The sequence below is a fragment of the Acanthochromis polyacanthus genome, chromosome 4, assembly GCF_021347895.1.
Source record: "Acanthochromis polyacanthus isolate Apoly-LR-REF ecotype Palm Island chromosome 4, KAUST_Apoly_ChrSc, whole genome shotgun sequence".
Lineage (NCBI taxonomy): Eukaryota > Metazoa > Chordata > Actinopteri > Pomacentridae > Acanthochromis > Acanthochromis polyacanthus.
In genome coordinates, this window is record NC_067116.1 from 10,737,220 (window position 1) to 10,752,275 (window position 15,056).

Sequence of the window (15,056 nt, forward strand, 5' to 3'; positions counted from 1 at the left end):
ATATGCTGTTCATGCAATTCCTTACATAAACAACACCTTAAACATCATCTGCCTTCATACTGATCACATTTCAAGTAATTCTGAAGAAGAACTTTGTGTGTCAACATGAAATTCACGTTAATGTTGCCTTTTTCATTTTCCTGCGCTTCAAATGCTGTTTCTGAGCTGAAATGCACAGTTTGGTCAAATATGCTGTTCATGCAATTCCTTACATAAACAACACCTTGAACATCATCTGCCTTCATACGGATCACATTTCAAGTCATTCTGAAGAACTTTGTGAGTCAACATGAAATTCACGTCAATGTTGCCTTCCTGATTTTCCTGCGCTTCAAATGCTGTTTCTGAGCTGAAATGCACAGTTTGGTCAAATACGCTGTTCATGCAATTCGCTACATGCAGAACACATAAAACATCATTTTCCTTCATATTCATCACAGTTCAAGTCATTCTGAGGAAGAAATTTGTTTGTCAACATGAACTTCACGTTAAATCAAACTTCATGACTCTTCTGCGCTTCAAATGGTGGTGCTGTGCTGAAATGCACAGTTTGGTGAAATATGCTGTTTATGCAATTACTTACATAAACAACACCTTAAACATCATCTGCCTTCATATTTATCACATTTCAAGTCATTCTGAAGAAGAACTTTGTGTCTCAAAATGAACTTCACGTCAATGTTGCCTTCCTGATTTTCCTGCGCTTCAAATGCTGTTTCTGAGCTGAAATGCACAGTTTGGTCAAATATGCTGTTCATGCAATTCGCTACATGCAGAACACATAAAACATCATTTTCCTTCATATTCATCACAGTTCAAGTCATTCTGAGGAAGAAATTTGTTTGTCAACATGAACTTCACGTTAAATCAAACTTCATGACTCTTCTGCGCTTCAAATGGTAGTGCTGTGCTGAAATGCACAGTTTGGTGAAATATGCTGTTTATGCAATTCCTTACATAAACAACACCTTAAACATCATCTGCCTTCATATTTATCACATTTCAAGTCATTCTGAAGAAGAACTTTGTGTGTCAACATGAACTTCACGTCAATGTTGCCTTCCTGGTTTTCCTGCGCTTCAAATGCTGTTTCTGAGCTGAAATGCAGTTAGGTCAAATATGCTGTTCACGCAATTCCTTACATAAACAACACCTTAAACATCATCTGCCTTCATATTTATCACATTTCAAGTCATTCTACAGAAGAAGAACTTTGTGTCTCAACATGAACTTCACGTCAATGTTGCCTTCCTGATTTTCCTGCGCTTCAAATGCTGTTTCTGAGCTGAAATGCACAGTTTGGTCAAATATGCTGTTCATGCAATTCCTTACATAAACAACACCTTAAACATCATTTTCTTTCATATTCATCACATTTCAAGTCATTCTGAGAAACAAATTTGTCTGTCAACATGAACTTCACGTGAATGTGTGTTCATGCCATTCCTTCAAACCAAGTCAACTCAAACATCATTTGCCTTCCTACCGATCACATTTCAAATCATTCTGAAGAAGAAATTTGTGTGTCAACATGAAATTCGCGTTAATGTAGCCTTCATGACTTGTCTGCGCTTCAAATGCTGTTTCTGAGCTCAAATTGACATTTTGCTCAAATATGTTGTCCCTGCAATTCGTTACATCCAGAAGACCGAAAACATCATTTTCCTTCATATTTATCACAGTTCAAGTCATTCTGAGTAAGAAATTTGTTTGTCAACATGAATTTCACGTTAAATCAAACTTCATGACTCTTCTGCGCTTCAAATGGTGGTGCTGTGCTGAAATGCACAGTTTGGTCTAATATGCTGCTCATGCAATTCGCTACATGCAGAACACTTAAAACATCATTTTCCTTCATATCTATCACATTTCAAGGCATTCTCAAGAACTTTGTGTGTCAACATGAAAGTCAGGTCAATGTTACCTTTCTGATTATCCTGCGCTTCAAATGCAGTTTGAACTTAAATCAAACTTCATGACTCTTCTGCGCTTCAAATAGTGGTGCTGTGCTGAAATGCACAGTTTGGTCTAATATGCTGCTCATGCAATTCCTTACATAAACAACACCTTAAACATCATCTACCTTCATATTTATCACATTTCAAGTCATACTGATGAAGAAATTTGTGAGTCAACATGGACTTCACGTGCATGCTTGTTCATGCGATTCCTTCAAACCAAGTCAACTCAAACATCATTTGCCTTCCTACTGATCACATTTGAAATCATTCTGAAGAAGAAATTTGTGTGTCAACATGAAATTCGCGTTAATGTAGCCTTCATGACTTGTCTGCGCATCGAATGCTGTTTCTGAGCTAAAAATTGACATTTTGCTCCAATAATGTTGTCCCTGCAATTCGTTACATCCAGAACACTTAAAACATCATTTTCCTTCATATTTATCACATTTCAAGTCATTCTGAAGAAGAACTTTGTGTGTCAACATGAAATTCAGGTCAATGTTACCTTCCTGATTTTCCTGCCCTTCAAATGCTGTTTCTGAACTGAAATGCACAGTTTGGTCAAATATGTTGTTCAAGCAATTCGCTAAATGCAGAACACCGAAAACATCATTTTCCTTCATATTCATCACAGTTCAAGTCATTCTGAGGAAGAAATTTGTTTGTCAACATGAACTTCACGTTAAATCAAACTTCATGACTCTTCTGCGCTTCAAGTGGTCGTGTTGTGCTGAAATGCAGAGTTTGGTGAAATATGCTGTTCATGCAATTCCTTACATAAACAACACCTTAAACATCATCTGCCTTCATACTGATCACATTTCAAGTCATTCTTAAGAAGAACTTTGTGTGTCAACATGAAATTCACGTCAATGTTGCCTTCCTGATTTTCCTGCGCTTCAAATGCTGTTTCTGAGATGAAATGCACAGTTTGGTCAAATATGCTGTTCATGCAATTCCTTACATAAACAACACCTTAAAGATCATTTTCTTTCATATTCATCACATTTCAAGTCATTCTGAGTAACAAAATTGTCTGTCAACATGAATTTCACGTGAATGTGTGTTCATGCCATTCCTTCAAACCAAGTCAACTCAAACATCATTTGCCTTCCTACCGATCACAATTCAAATCATTCTGAAGAAGAAATTTTTGTGTCAACATGAAATTCACGTCAATGTTGCCTTCCTGATTTTCCTGTGCTTCAAATGCTGTTTCTGAGCTGAAATGCACAGTTTGGTAAAAAATGCTGTTCATGCAATTCGCGACATGCAGAACACCTAAAACATCATTTTCCTTCATATTCATCACATTTCAAGTCATTCTGAAGAAGAACTTTGTGAGTCAACATGAAATTCACGTCAATGTTACCTTCCTGATTTTCCTGCGCTTCAAATGCTGTTTCTGAGCTGAAATGCACAGTTTGGTCAAATACACACGTGGACAAAATTGTTGGTACCCCTCAGTTAAAGAAGGAAAAACCCACAATTCTCACTGAAATCACTTGAAACTCACAAAAGTAACAATAAATAAAAATTTATTGAAAATTAAATAATCAAAATCAGCCATCACCTTTGAATTGTTGATTAACATATTTATTTTAAAAAACAAACTAATGAAATAGGGCTGGACAAAAATGATGGTACCCATAACTTAATATTTTGTTGCACAACCTTTTGAGGCAATCACTGCAATTAAACGATTTCTGTATTTGTCAATGAGCGTTCTGCAGCTGTCAACAGGTATTTTGGCCCACTCCTCATGAGCAAACAGCTCCAGTTGTCTCAGGTTTGATGGGTGTCTTCTCCAAATGGCATGTTTCAGCTCCTTCCACATATGTTCAATGGGATTCAGATCTGGGCTCATAGAAGGCCACTTTAGAATAGTCCAACGCTTTTCTCTCAGCCATTCTTGGGTGTTTTTGGCTGTGTGTTTTGGATGGTTGTCCTGTTGGAAGACCCATGACCTGCGACTGAGACCAAGCTTTCTGACACTAGGCAGCACATTTCTCTCCAGAATGCCTTGATAGTCTTCAGATTTCATCGTACCTTGCACACTTTCAAGACACCCTGTGCCAGATGCAGCAAAGCAGCCCCAAAACATTACTGAGCCTCCTCCATGTTTCACCGTAGGGACAGTGTTCTTTTCTTCGTATGCTTGGTTTTTGAGTCTATGAACATAGAGTTGATGTGCCTTACCATAAAGCTCCAGTTTGGTCTCATCTGTCCAAAGGACATTCTCCCAGAAGCTTTGTGGCTTGTCAACATGCATTTTTGCAAATTCCAGTCTGGCTTTTTTATGAGTTTTTTTCAGCAGTGGTGTCCTCCTTGGTCGTCTCCCATGAAGTCCACTTTGGCTCAAACAACGACGAATGGTGCGATCTGACACTGATGTACCTTGGCCTTGGAGTTCACCTTTAATTTCTTTGGAGGTTGCTCTGGGCTCTTTGGATACAATTCCAACGATCCGTCTCTTCAATTTGTCATCAATTTTCCTCTTGCGGCCACGTTCAGGGAGGTTGGCTACTGTCCCGTGGGTCTTGAACTTCTGAATAATATGAGCCACTGTTGTCACAGGAACTTCATGCTGTTTAGAGATGGTCTTATAGCCTTTACCTTTAAGATGTTTGTCTATAATTTTTTTTCGGATGTCCTGGGACAATTCTCTCCTTCGCTTTCTGTTGTCCATGTTCAGTGTGGTACACACCTTTTCACCAAACAGCAGGGTGACTACTTGTCTCCCTTTAAATAGGCAGACTGACTGATTATGAGTTTGGAAACACCTGTGATGTCAATTAAATGACACACCTGAGTTAATCATGTCACTCTGGTCAAATAGTTTTCAATCTTTTATAGAGGTACCATCATTTTTGTCCAGGCCTGTTTCATTAGTTTGTTTTTTTAAATAATTATCTTAATCAACAATTCAAAAGTAATGGCTGTTTTTGATTATTTAATTTTCAATAAATTTTTATTTATTGTTACTTTTGTGAGTTTCAAGTGATTTCAGTGAGAATTGTGGGTTTTTCCTTCTTTAACTGAGGGGTACCAACAATTTTGTCCACGTGTGTATGCTGTTCATGCAATTCGCTACATGCAGAACACCTAAAACATCATTTTCCTTCATGTTTATCACATTTCAAGTCATTCTGAAGAAGAACTTTGTGTGTCAACATGAAATTCACGTCAATGTTGCCTTCCTGATTTTCCTGCGCTTCAAATGCTGTTTCTGAGCTCAAATTGACATTTTGCTCAAATATGTTGTCCCTGCAATTCGTTACATCCAGAACACCTAAAACATCATTTTCCTTCATATTTAACACATTTCAAGTCATTCTGAGGAAGAAATTTGTTTGTCAACATGAACTTCACGTGAAATCAAACTTCATGACTCTTCTTCACTTCAAACGGTGGTGCTGTGTTGAAATTCACAGTTTGGTCTAATATGCTGTTCATGCAATTCCTTACATAAACAACACCTTAAACATCATCTGCCTTCATATTTATCACATTTCAAGTCATACTGATGAAGAAATTTGTGAGTCAACATGGACTTCACGTGAATGCTTGTTCATGCGATTCCTTCAAACCAAGTCAACTCAAACATCATTTGCCTTCCTACTGATCACATTTGAAATCATTCTGAAGAAGAAATTTGTGTGTCAACATGAAATTCGCGTTAATGTAGCCTTCATGACTTGTCTGCGCTTCAAATGCTGTTTCTGAGCTCAAATTGACATTTTGCTCCAATAATGTTGTCCCTGCAATTCGTAACATCCAGAGCACTTAAAACATCATTTTTCTTCATATTTATCACATTTCAAATCATTCTGAAGGAGAACTTTGTGTGTCAACATGAACTTCACGTCAATGTTGCCTTCCTGATTTTCCTGCGCTTCAAATGCTGTTTCTGAGCTGAAATGCACAGTTTGGTCAAATATGCTGTTCATGCAATTCCTCACATAGACAACACCTTAAACATCATCTGCCTTCAGACTGATCACACTTCAAGTCATTGTGAAGAAGAACTTTGTGTGTCAACATGAAATTCACGTTAAATCAAACTTCATGACTCTTCTGCGCTTCAAATGGTGGTGCTGTGCTGAAATGCACAGTTTGGTGAAATATACTGTTCATGCAATTCTCTACATGCAGAACACCTAAAACATCATCTGTCTTCATATTTGTCACATTTCAAGTCATTCTGAAGAAGAACTTTGTGTGTCAACATGAAATTCAGGTCAATGTTACCTTCCTAATTTTCCTGCACTTCAAATGCTGTTTCTGAGCTGAAATGCACAGTTTGGTGAAATATGCTGTTCATGCAATTCCTTACATAAACAACACCTGAAACATCATCTGCCTTCATACTGATCACATTTCAAGTAATTCTGAAGAAGAACTTTGTGTGTCAACATGAAATTCACGTCAATGTTGCCATCCTGATTTTCCTGCGCTTCAAATGCTGTTTCTGAGCTGAAATGCACAGTTTGGTCAAATACGCTGTTCATGCAATTCGCTACATGCAGAACACATAAAACATAATTTTCCTTCATATTCATCACAGTTCAAGTCATTCTGAGGAAGAAATTTGTGTGTCAACATGAAATTCACGTTAATGTTGCCTTCTTTATTTTACTGCGCTTCAAATGCTGTTTCTGAGCTGAAATGCACAGTTTGGTCAAATATGCTGTTCATGCAATTCCTTACATAAACAACACCTTAAAGATCATTTTCTTTCATATTCATCACATTTCAAGTCATTCTGAATAACAAAATTGTCTGTCAACATGAATTTCACGTGAATGTGTGTTCATGCCATTCCTTCAAACCAAGTCAACTCAAACATCATTTGCCTTCCTACCGATCACATTTCAAGTCATTCTGAAGAAGAACTTTGTGTGTCAACATGAAATTCACGTCAATGTTGCCTTCCTGATTTTCCTGCGCTTCAAATGCTGTTTCTGAGCTCAAATTGACATTTTGCTCAAATATGTTGTCCCTGCAATTCGTTACATCCAGAACACCTAAAACATCATTTTCCTTCATATTTAACACAGTTCAAGTCATTCTGAGGAAGAAATTTGTTTGTCAACATGAACTTCACGTGAAATCAAACTTCATGACTCTTCTTCACTTCAAATGGTGGTGCTGTGTTGAAATTCACAGTTTGGTCTAATATGCTGTTCATGCAATTCCTTACATAAACAACACCTTAAACATCATCTGCCTTCATATTTATCACATTTCAAGTCATACTGATGAAGAAATTTGTGAGTCAACATGGACTTCACGTGAATGCTTGTTCATGCGATTCCTTCAAACCAAGTCAACTCAAACATCATTTGCCTTCCTACTGATCACATTTGAAATCATTCTGAAGAAGAAATTTGTGTGTCAACATGAAATTCGCGTTAATGTAGCCTTCATGACTTGTCTACGCTTCAAATGCTGTTTCTGAGCTCAAATTGACATTTTGCTCCAATAATGTTGTCCCTGCAATTCGTTACATCCAGAGCACTTAAAACATCATTTTTCTTCATATTTATCACATTTCAAATCATTCTGAAGGAGAACTTTGTGTGTCAACATGAACTTCACGTCAATGTTGCCTTCCTGATTTTCCTGCGCTTCAAATGCTGTTTCTGAGCTGAAATGCACAGTTTGGTCAAATATGCTGTTCATGCAATTCCTCACATAGACAACACCTTAAACATCATCTGCCTTCAGACTGATCACACTTCAAGTCATTGTGAAGAAGAACTTTGTGTGTCAACATGAAATTCACGTTAAATCAAACTTCATGACTCTTCTGCGCTTCAAATGGTGGTGCTGTGCTGAAATGCACAGTTTGGTGAAATATACTGTTCATGCAATTCTCTACATGCAGAACACCTAAAACATCATCTGTCTTCATATTTGTCACATTTCAAGTCATTCTGAAGAAGAACTTTGTGTGTCAACATGAAATTCAGGTCAATGTTACCTTCCTAATTTTCCTGCACTTCAAATGCTGTTTCTGAGCTGAAATGCACAGTTTGGTGAAATATGCTGTTCATGCAATTCCTTACATAAACAACACCTTAAACATCATCTGCCTTCATACTGATCACATTTCAAGTAATTCTGAAGAAGAACTTTGTGTGTCAACATGAAATTCACGTTAATGTTGCCTTTTTCATTTTCCTGCGCTTCAAATGGTGGTGCTGTGCTGAAATGCACAGATTGGTGAAATATGCTGTTTATGCAATTCCTTACATAAACAACACCTTGAACATCATCTGCCTTCATACGGATCACATTTCAAGTCATTCTGAAGAACTTTCTGAGTCAACATGAAATTCACGTCAATGTTGCCTTCCTGATTTTCCTGCGCTTCAAATGCTGTTTCTGAGCTGAAATGCACAGTTTGGTGAAATACGCTGTTCATGCAATTCGCGACATGCAGAACACACAAAACATCATTTTCCTTCATATTCATCACAGTTCAAGTCATTCTGAGGAAGAAATTTGGTTGTCAACATGAACTTCACGTTAAATCAAACTTCATGACTCTTCTGCGCTTCAAATGGTGGTGCTGTGCTGAAATGCACAGTTTGGTGAAATATGCTGTTTATGCAATTCCTTACTTAAACAACACCTTAAACATCATCTGCCTTCATATTTATCACATTTCAAGTCATTCTGAAGAAGAACTTTGTGTGTCAACATGAACTTCACGTCAATGTTGCCTTCCTGATTTTCCTGCGCTTCAAATGCTGTTTCTGAGCTGAAATGCACAGTTAGGTCAAATATGCTGTTCACGCAATTCCTTACATAAACAACACCTTAAACATCATCTGCCTTCATATTTATCACATTTCAAGTCATTCTGAAGAAGAACTTTGTGTGTCAACATGAACTTCACGTCAATGTTGCCTTCCTGATTTTCCTGCGCTTCAAATGCTGTTTCTGAGCTGAAATGCACAGTTAGGTCAAATATGCTGTTCACGCAATTCCTTACATAAACAACACCTTAAACATCATCTGCCTTCATATTTATCACATTTCAAGTCATTCTGAAGAAGAACTTTGTGTCTCAACATGAACTTCACGTCAATGTTGCCTTCCTGATTTTCCTGCGCTTCAAATGCTGTTTCTGAGCTGAAATGCACAGTTTGGTCAAATATGCTGTTCATGCAATTCCTTACATAAACAACACCTTAAACATCATTTTCTTTCATATTCATCACATTTCAAGTCATTCTGAGAAACAAATTTGTCTGTCAACATGAACTTCACGTGAATGTGTGTTCATGCCATTCCTTCAAACCAAGTCAACTCAAACATCATTTGCCTTCCTACCGATCACATTTCAAATCATTCTGAAGAAGAAATTTGTGTGTCAACATGAAATTCGCGTTAATGTAGCCTTCATGACTTGTCTGCGCTTCAAATGCTGTTTCTGAGCTCAAATTGACATTTTGCTCAAATATGTTGTCCCTGCAATTCGTTACATCCAGAAGACCGAAAACATCATTTTCCTTCATATTTATCACAGTTCAAGTCATTCTGAGTAAGAAATTTGTTTGTCAACATGAATTTCACGTTAAATCAAACTTCATGACTCTTCTGCGCTTCAAATGGTGGTGCTGTGCTGAAATGACAGTTTGGTCTAATATGCTGCTCATGCAATTCGCTACATGCAGAACACTTAAAACATCATTTTCCTTCATATCTATCACATTTCAAGGCATTCTGAAGAAGAACTTTGTGAGTCAACATGGACTTCACGTTAAATCAAACTTCATGACTCTTCTGCGCTTCAAGTGGTCGTGTTGTGCTGAAATGCAGAGTTTGGTGAAATATGCTGTTCATGCAATTCCTTACATAAACAACACCTTAAACATCATCTGCCTTCATACTGCTCACATTTCAAGTCATTCTGAAGAAGAACTTTGTGTGTCAACATGAAATTCACGTCAATGTTGCCTTCCTGATTTTCCTGCGCTTCAAATGCTGTTTCTGAGCTGAAATGCACAGTTTGGTCAAATATGCTGTTCATGCAATTCGCTACATGCAGAACACCTAAAACATCATTTTCCTTCATATTTATCACATTTCAAGTCATTCGGAAGAAGAAATTTGTTTGTCAACATGAACTTCACGTTAAATCAAACTTCATGACTCTTCTGCGCTTCAAATGGTGGTGCTGTGCTGAAATGCACAGTTTGGTCAAATATGCTGTTCATGCAATTCCTTACATAAACAACACCTTAAACATCATTTTCTGTCATATTTATCACATTTCAAGTCATTCTGAGTAACAAATTTGTCTGTCAATATGAACTTCACGTGAATGTGTGTTCATGCCATTCCTTCAAACCAAGTCAACTCAAACATCATTTGCCTTCCTACCGATCACATTTCAAATCATTCGGAAGAAGAAATTTTTGTGTCAACATGAAATTCGCGTTAATGTAGCCTTCATGACTTGTCTGCGCTTCAAATGCTGTTTCTGAGCTCAAATTGACATTTTGCTCAAATATGCTGTTCATGCAATTCCTTACATAAACAACACCTTAAACATCATCTGCCTTCATACTGGTCACATTTCAAGTCATTCTGAAGAAGAACTTTGTGAGTCAACATTAAATTCACGTCAGTGTTGCCTTCCTGATTTTCCTGCGCTTCAAATGCTATTTCTGAGCTGAAATGCACAGTTTGGTGAAATATGCTGTTCATGCAATTCGCTACATGCAGAACACCTAAAACATCATTTTCCTTCATATTCATCACATTTCAAGTCATTCTGAAGAAGAACTTTGTGTGTCAACATGAAATTCACGTTAATGTTGCCTTCTTTATTTTACTGCGCTTCAAATGCTGTTTCTGAGCTGAAATGCACAGTTTGGTCAAATATGCTGTTCATGCAATTCCTTACATAAACAACACCTTAAAGATCATTTTCTTTCATATTCATCACATTTCAAGTCATTCTGAGTAACAAAATTGTCTGTCAACATGAATTTCACGTGAATGTGTGTTCATGCCATTCCTTCAAACCAAGTCAACTCAAACATCATTTGCCTTCCTACCGATCACATTTCAAATCATTCTGAAGAAGAAATTTTTGTGTCAACATGAAATTCACGTCAATGTTGCCTTCCTGATTTTCCTGTGCTTCAAATGCTGTTTCTGAGCTGAAATGCACAGTTTGGTCAAATATGCTGTTCATGCAATTCCTCACATAGACAACACCTTAAACATCATCTGCCTTCATACTGATCACATTTCAAGTCATTCTGAAGAAGAACTTTGTGAGTCAACATGAAATTCACGTCAATGTTACCTTCCTGATTTTCCTGCGCTTCAAATGCTGTTTCTTAGCTGAAATGCACAGTTTGGTCAAATATGCTGTTCATGCAATTCGCTACATGCAGAACACCTAAAACATCATTTTCCTTCATGTTTATCACATTTCAAGTCATTCTGAAGAAGAACTTTGTGTGTCAACATGAAATTCACGTTAATGTTTCCTTCCTGATTTTCCTGCGCTTCAAATGCTGTTTCTGAGCTCAAATTGACATTTTGCTCAAATATGTTGTCCCTGCAATTCGTTACATCCAGAACACCTAAAACATCATTTTCCTTCATATTTAACACAGTTCAAGTCATTCTGAGGAAGAAATTTGTTTGTCAACATGAACTTCACGTGAAATCAAACTTCATGACTCTTCTTCACTTCAAATGGTGGTGCTGTGTTGAAATTCACAGTTTGGTCTAATATGCGGTTCATGCAATTCCTTACATAAACAACACCTTAAACATCATCTGCCTTCATATTTATCACATTTCAAGTCATACTGATGAAGAAATTTGTGAGTCAACATGGACTTCACGTGAATGCTTGTTCATGCGATTCCTTCAAACCAAGTCAACTCAAACATCATTTGCCTTCCTACTGATCACATTTGAAATCATTCTGAAGAAGAAATTTGTGTGTCAACATGAAATTCGCGTTAATGTAGCCTTCATGACTTGTCTGCGCTTCAAATGCTGTTTCTGAGCTCAAATTGACATTTTGCTCCAATAATGTTGTCCCTGCAATTCGTTACATCCAGAGCACTTAAAACATCATTTTTCTTCATATTTATCACATTTCAAATCATTCTGAAGGAGAACTTTGTGTGTCAACATGAAAGTCAGGTCAATGTTACCTTTCTGATTATCCTGCGCTTAAAATGCAGTTTGAACTTAAATCACAACTTCATGACTCGTCTGCGCTTCAAATGGTGGTGCTGTGCTGAAATGCACAGTTTGGTCTAATATGCTGCTCATGCAATTCCTTACATAAACAACACCTTAAACATCATCTGCCTTCATATTTATCACATTTCAAGTCATACTGATGAAGAAATTTGTGAGTCAACATGGACTTCACGTGAATGCTTGTTCATGCGATTCCTTCAAACCAAGTCAACTCAAACATCATTTGCCTTCCTGCTGATCACATTTGAAATCATTCTGAAGAAGAAATTTGTGTGTCACCATGAAATTCAGGTCAATGTTACCTTCCTGGTTTTCCTGCGCTTCAAATGCTGTTTCTGAACTGAAATGCACAGTTTGGTCAAATATGTTGTTCAAGCAATTCGCTAAATGCAGAACACCGAAAACATCATTTTCCTTCATATTCATCACAGTTCAAGTCATTCTGAGGAAGAAATTTGTTTGTCAACATGAACTTCACGTTAAATCAAACTTCATGACTCTTCTGCGCTTCAAGTGGTCGTGTTGTGCTGAAATGCAGAGTTTGGTGAAATATGCTGTTCATGCAATTCCTTACATAAACAACACCTTAAACATCATCTGCCTTCATACTGATCACATTTCAAGTCATTCGGAAGAAGAACTTAGTGAGTCAACATGAAATTCACGTCAATGTTGCCTTCGTGATTTTCCTGCGCTTCAAATGCTGTTTCTGAGCTGAAATGCACAGTTTGGTCAAATATGCTGTTCATGCAATTCCTTACATAAACAACACCTTAAACATCATCTGCCTTCATACTGATCACATTTCAAGTCATTCGGAAGAAGAACTTAGTGAGTCAACATGAAATTCACGTCAATGTTGCCTTCGTGATTATTCTGCGCTTCAAACGCTGTTTCTGAGCTGAAATGCACAGTTTGGTCAAATATGCTGTTCATGCAATTCGCTACATGCAGAACACCTAAAACATCATTTTCCTTCATATCTATCACATTTCAAGTCATTCTGAAGAAGAACTTTGTGTGTCAACATGAAATTCAGGTCAATGTTGCCTTCCTGATTATCCTGCGCTTCAAATGCTGTTTCTGAGCTGAAATGCACAGTTTGGTCAAATATGCTGTTCATGCAATTCGCTCCATACAGAACACCTAAAACATCATCTGCCTTCATATTTATCACATTTCAAGTCATTCTGAAGAAGAACTTTGTGTGTCAACATGAACTTCAAGTCAATGTTGCCTTCCTGATTTTCCTGCGCTTCAAATGCTGTTTCTGAGCTGAAATGCACAGTTTGGTCAAATATGCTGTTCATGCAATTCCTTACATAAACAACACCTTAAACATCATTTTCTGTCATATTTATCACATTTCAAGTCATTCTGAGTAACAAATTTGTCTGTCAATATGAACTTCACGTGAATGTGTGTTCATGCCATTCCTTCAAACCAAGTCAACTCAAACATCATTTGCCTTCCTACCGATCACATTTCAAATCATTCTGAAGAAGAAATTTTTGTGTCAACATGAAATTCGCGTTAATGTAGCCTTCATGACTTGTCTGCGCTTCAAATGCTGTTTCTGAGCTCAAATTGACATTTTGCTCAAATATGCTGTTCATGCAATTCCTTACATAAACAACACCTTAAACATCATCTGCCTTCATACTGGTCACATTTCAAGTCATTCTGAAGAAGAACTTTGTGAGTCAACATTAAATTCACGTCAATGTTGCCTTCCTGATTTTCCTGCGCTTCAAATGCTATTTCTGAGCTGAAATGCACAGTTTGGTCAAATATCCTGTTCATGCAATTCGCGACATGCAGAACACCTAAAACATCATTTTCCTTCATATTCATCACATTTCAAGTCATTCTGAAGAAGAACTTTGTGTGTCAACATGAAATTCACGTTAATGTTGCCTTCTTTATTTTACTGCGCTTCAAATGCTGTTTCTGAGCTGAAATGCACAGTTTGGTCAAATATGCTGTTCATGCAATTCCTTACATAAACAACACCTTAAACATCATTTTCTTTCATATTCATCACATTTCAAGTCATTCTGAGTCACAAATTTGTCTGTCAACATGAACTTCACGTGAATGTGTGTTCATGCCATTCCTTCAAACCAAGTCAACTCAAACATCATTTGCCTTCCTACCGATTACATTTCAAATCATTCTGAAGAAGAAATTTGTGTGTCAACATGAAATTCGCGTTAATGTAGCCTTCATGACTTGTCTGCGCTTCAAATGCTGTTTGTGAGCTCAAATTGACATTTTGCTCAGATATGTTGTCCCTGCAATTCGTTACATCCAGAAGACCGAAAACATCATTTTCCTTCATATTTATCACAGTTCAAGTCATTCTGAGTAAGAAATTTGTTTGTCAACATGAATTTCACGTTAAATCAAACTTCATGACTCTTCTGCGCTTCAAATGGTGGTGCTGTGCTGAAATGCACAGTTTGGTCTAATATGCTGCTCATGCAATTCGCTACATGCAGAACACCTAAAACATCATTTTCCTTCATATCTATCACATTTCAAGGCATTCTGAAGAAGAACTTTGTGTGTCAACATGAAAATCAGGTCAATGTTACCTTTCTGATTATCCTGCGCTTCAAATGCAGTTTGAACTTGAATCAAAACTTCATGACTCGTCTGCGCTTCAAATGGTGGTGCTGTGCTGAAATGCACAGTTTGGTCTAATATGCTGCTCATGCAATTCCTTACATAAACAACACCTTAAACATCATCTGCCTTCATATTTATCACATTTCAAGTCATTCTGAAGAACTTTCTGAGTCAACATGAAATTCACGTCAATGTTGCCTTCCTCATTTTTCC